The sequence below is a fragment of the Diadema setosum genome, chromosome 9 (assembly GCF_964275005.1).
Source record: "Diadema setosum chromosome 9, eeDiaSeto1, whole genome shotgun sequence".
Classification (NCBI taxonomy): Eukaryota; Metazoa; Echinodermata; class Echinoidea; order Diadematoida; family Diadematidae; genus Diadema; species Diadema setosum.
Genome location: NC_092693.1, coordinates 37,629,227 through 37,635,255, shown reverse-complemented (window position 1 = coordinate 37,635,255; position 6,029 = coordinate 37,629,227).

Genomic DNA, 6,029 nt, shown 5'->3' with positions numbered 1-6,029 from the left:
TTCAATGTGATATAATGGAATTGAAGTAAAGCAACATGCTTTTACTGTATATTTTGACAAAATTGAGCAATGTACTGAGAATATAGTGACACATTTTAGAGGCTGTAGAGTATTTATTGAAAATTGAAATGAGGTCATGTGCTTTCTATTCTGTAGTTTATATCAGTTGAAAAGATGTGGTATTGTATTTGCCTGTCCTGCTGAAAGCATGAAGAGAAAATGCATAGAAGCAGAGAAGCTGTTTTTGCACTTGATTCAAAGTCTGCTCAAAGTGAGGTAGGAAAACACTTAAACCAATAAATCTGCCTCTTGTTCAGTGGCCTCTTGTTAACTGTACGGTCAGTAATACAGTCTTACTGCTACCCCTCATAACAGATGGATGTCTTCCATTCACTCTGCTGTGCTGACTTACTTCCCTGATGATGGCAAGTAGGAATTGGGACAGAATTCCCCGTTTTCCTTTATAAGAGATCACAAACCTTGTTATGTATATCTTTATATATACTCAGGAATGAGTGAAGCTCACCAATTTTATGGTTTATTCCTCTTATACACCATTTTGCATGCCTTATAAGATAAACCGGCCTTTGAACTCTGCTCGCCTACAAGATGCAGCAGTCGCTTTCAAGCCGCTGAAATTGCGTATGCGCAGATAGATCGCACGGTTTGCACAGCAGAGTGAATGATGGAAGATATAGGTGAGGGACCAAATGTAATACAGACTGTGCAGTTAGCATGAGACAACCAAATAAGAGGCAGATTCACTGGTGCAGTTGATTGGCTGAATCAAAGTAAGTCATGTGAGTAGATAAATTGCTGTTTTATGTATTGTGATGTCATAGCCATTCATCACAATGGAAATTGGTTCTATAAGAACCTCACCTGGCCCAAGTGTTTTTGTGCACACCTGATTCCAATCCAAGCTATAACAAAACCCAGTGACATCATCACTTCAGTACTCTCATTCATCTCATTCTAGAAGGTGAGAAGAGTTATGATTGAAGGGTGAAAGGTATGCCAAGTTAGCACCTGCCTGAACTCAAATTGATCGGCTCAAGCACAGTAAGTTGAGGTGAATAGACAAACTGGTGCTTTTATAATGATGAATCAACTTGCCCCTTCAGGGCTACATGTAGTTGCAATGAGCTGCTTCATGCAAGTCCACTTGCCCCTTTCAGACTAGTCGCATCATGCGGCATTTATGTCAAGATACTTGCCCTAGTCCATTGTCACGAAGTCTCCAGCTGATTTCACATCTTGTAGATACAGTTATAACGAATGCGATTTCAACGAAATTCCTGTTATAACAAAGTAAAAATTCGAGCCGTAACATTATCCACTTTATGTATTTTTATTGTTTATTTGTTCGGTTATAACGAAATTTTAATATAATGAAAGAAAATTGCTGGTCCCGAGGACTTCGTTATAACAGGAGTCCACAGTACATGATACAGGTATCAGAGCCAATGACTGGCTGTAGGTAACCAAATGAATCCAGCTACTAGAAAGTATTCATTTTGATTTCACCATCAGGTTCACAAAACAACAGTTCACTTAAACATGGAAGTACTATTTTGATATACATTATTTGAAGACCAGCACATTGGTATTCTACTAAATAAGTGAGTTGAAATTTTCTTTGTGAGAAAAAAAAAGAATGAAACAAGTTAGTGGAATGTTTCAGAGGTCAGAATATAGGGTACATCAAATTTATCGCACAAAAGATTTCTAATTATGTTTATTGTAATCAAAGCATTCTAAACATATTTCAGATGATTTCAAGGTGCATTGCCATTACTGAAATCAACCTAGTGCTCTGCAGCTGGTGAGATATTTCTTTGTGTTATCCAGTACTCTGCATTGTGTGATATTTGTTTTATACATCTGTGTATTGTAGGTAATGATATTGTTGGTCTATCAAAGGAATGTGTAAATCACAAAACCTAGTTGACAAGAATTGACATGAAGATGTTCAACCACAAAAGTGTGGGGAATGAAAGAGGCAAATGAACAAAAATTGTATGATACAGGTATCATTTTTTGTATTCTGAGAGAGTTTCAAGTGTAAAAGACAGTTACGACAAGATTTAGGAATTGTGATTCCTCACCTAATGACTCGAGGTGTCGGCTTGTAAAAATTGTAAATCATCGCTGAGGTGACAAGACCTTGTATCTCAAATTTTGGTGAAAATGACTTTTTTTTATTAATGGTCAGGTAATCAGTTAAGTGATGTCCTGTCCAAATCCTAGCTGTCTTACCCCAAAAATAAAGCCACCACGGCATGTCATAGGAAAGGGAATCCCATTTGTTACAGGTATCAGTGCCATGTTTTTTTTTGGTTTTTTTTTTTCTCCCCTGAACATTTGACATTTTGTAGATACAAGGTCTTGTCACCCCAGCGACGATATCCCAATTAGGCAAGAGGAAATGCAGTAATAATAGTTATTGTAAAGAAGCGTTAGCAAACAGAACTACAGCATCAAGTTGCCATCTAGCTTGCTATTTACTGGCTTTGATATTTTATAGTATGAATTAGATCTGATGTACTTCATAGATCTTTCGTGATATTTTACTGCCCATCTGTTTTGTGTTCTGTTGGTAACAATATGGGAGACAGCAGAAAAATCAATGTGGTGTGATGCGTTTGTTGTGGTCTTGCAGCTTTTACAGTGTGCTTTCAGCTGGAAGGTCTAGGGATCAAACCCTGTTAACGGACTTGAATCCGTAAAGGAGACCATACCCCAAGCATATAGGGGCTTCTGTATAATGTAGAAATTAGTGAAGTCTGATTGAATTTTTGCAAGCCATTCAAAAAAAAAAAGGTTATCTGGCGTGAAGTATATGAAATTATTGCTACTTTTTTTTTGGTTTTTTGTGGGAGCTACATGTATGCGCTATCACTCACCTTGTTAGGAATAGATGGAATTGATATTTTGGCCATGTAGTGTACGCCGCGTCAGTCACTTGGGAGCAAAGTGGCCCTCTCTAATGCATCAATCTTCATTGGACAATTTTGAGTGGCAGCTGATTGCATTTTGTGCACATTTACATGTGTACTTCAGGATACGTTATATAGCCCACTTTTGGTTACTTCACATAGTATGTTGACTCTCTCTAGGCTGAAATATTGTTGTGTGAATGGATCTGTTAGCCACTAACGGTGTCAATTTTGTACGCTTACACTATCTGAGGTGGCCTTCTTTTATATAACCCGTTTCAGTCATTTGACAAAAGATACAATAATGTATAAAAGATGTGATTTAACTTACAGATTTGACCCACCATTACGTTGTAATATCACAAAGTTTTGGGTATCCCTTCTCAATGTGTTGTAGGTCACCTGAGCTGTGGTGTCCATGTTGTATGGTCAAGAAGCATGGGGGGGTAATGCATCAACTCACTTGTTATTTGTAAATCACATTCAGTGACACATGATGATTGAAATTAAATTTTTCAGATTATGTCAGACATTTGCACACTGTATGTTGGATGAGTATATATGTTATGGACTGCTTCTATAAAATTCATGTTAAACCTCTTCCTCTTTTTTTTCATATTACGCAAATTTAAGGTGGTTTGAATCAAATCCATGTTTGAATTTGGTCCTTGGACTATTCGTTTAAGCAATCTGTCGTGCACATCCACTCAATCAATGGTCTAAATCTAAGCTACAACTACAAACCCTTTGCGAATTTGTGCTTATAAGCTTGTCTAGGTAAAGCTATGTGATCAGGAACCTGGACCCTGATGCATAAAGAGATGCAATCAAACTCAAGGCAGAAAATCAAACTTATGTAGGTCAGGTGTCAGCCAATCAGAATTTTGCATTCAGAGACTTACGTTAAGCCGCACATTATACGATCCAACCGGTCGTACGACCTTAAGACCGGAAGTGTGACATCACCAGTCTTCCCAGTTTCAGTAGTACAACTGGGTCTTAGCGCCAGTCCTAGAGATTTGACTGTTGAATTTACGACCGGTCGTGGGCTTTCAGCCATTCACAATACAGTAAAATGCAAGCGCACACAGTGAGCACTGCATGTGCTTTAATACTCATTGGTAAATGTACTGAAGACAGAACAGTCGTAAAACTATTTGTAAGGTCTGATCGTATAGTATGCATTGGCAGGTCGTACTTGGTCTTATGGTCATATAGTCGTGAGTCGCATAGTGTGCAGCAGACGTAAGATATTCTGACTTGTGCTTGATCCCAGATTTTATGTAAGAGGGCTCTGGGCGTCTTCTGAAGATTCTGGAGGGAATGATCAAAATGTGTGGAAAGTATGAGTTAAGAGACACTCCAATCAGAATATTTGAAAGACAATTGATCCAATATTTTAAATGATTCTTGTCTTTTACCTTGAGGTTTTATGAATTTCCATTGTACCAAGTGGATTTTTAAAAACTATTAATGGTTCAACTTCCTCCTGTGGTACACTGAAGTACTCAACACCAAAAAGGCAGCCAGTGGTACATGGCATTCTTACCTCATTCATTTTGTAATTCTGAAAAGGTTTTCTATTTTCTATTTATCTGATATGTTCTTATTCTATATGCTCTTCATTTATGGTTTCATCAGGGGACTCTTTATCATTGCTGCTAGAGGTACATGTGTTGTGTCATTCATTTTGAACAAAATAATTGAGTGAATAAATGAATGTCATACTTTAAAGATATGAGAACATTTATCTTTTATTTGTTCATTCTTTGTTGTCTTTTGCTGCTTGATAAATTATTGGATATGTCTTTATGACTTGGGATGAATTTATTTGAAGTCCACCATGGCTGCATTCAACTAAGTAGGAAATGGTGTAAATGTACTGTGTATGGAGACATTTGACCATTTGTATGTGCATACACATGGTCAAACTTGCAGAAGCCAAAATTTCTAGTTAGATTTTGACTGTAACTTCTTTAATATGTATAACACACTGACTCAAAACTTTACTTTGTTTAAAATATATGTTTATAATTACATGTATATATATATATATATATATATGTGTGTGTGTGTGTATGTATGTGAACATATAAAGAGTAAATAAGAAAGCATCTCAGCCCCATTTTATGCATGTGACTGCAATTCTTTTTTTCTTTTTTTTAAAGAAGCGTAGCATTGCATTTGAATAAGATATTAAATGGTAAAACTCTGGGGTAGACCTCCCTTTTTCTAAATGTAATGTCTTCATGGAACTACATACATGCACATCACGTGTAAAGTGCTTCTTTATTTTGTATCATCCGCTGCTTAGTTTTTACTTGAGAGAGCATCGTAGCAGGGGAAGTTACTTTAACTTTCATTTGTAGGCACTAATATACCCGGTACTGTAAAAGTGGATAATTTCGCATGAGTAATTTTTCACGCTTGGCTGGGTAAGGTGAGTTTCATGTGTTTTTAATTCCACATAATCGAGACAACTCAGAAACATATAGCATGCAAAAACATTTGTATGCTCTTATTTTCCGCTAGTTTCTGCTTGCGCAGAATGCACAAAAATTTCAACACCACGAAAATTCCCACTTTCACAGTAGTATATCTCATGATACGAAAATTGGAAAGAAGACGTCACTATGATATAAGAAGTACTTGTGTGGCATAAATGCCACCTGATAAGTCATCTTTTTATTTCATATTTTCAAACATTTAGGTAACCACTATTTATACTGTATTTGAACAATGAATTCTCAGCAATACAAAATAAATGCCTGACATCACATCCCAAACCAAAGATTCAAAGATTATTTGCCCCCAAATCAAATAAATAAAACCCACAGAATCAATTGCAGATCTGTTTACACAGTGATAACACTGCTGCCCACAGTTAGTAAACAGGAAGAAACTTTACAAGGTACATGTATTCTATTAAAGATGGCTTTCCTTTGCAGAAAATCATGGATGGATAGGAAATTTTACCAGACAAGGAAGGATTTTACAGAAGTTGTCTTGAGTGGTCTTTCAATCTTCCACGTTATACAGAATCATGAACAATTATATTCACGAGTGCTGGCAAATGTGTCATTGATTGAA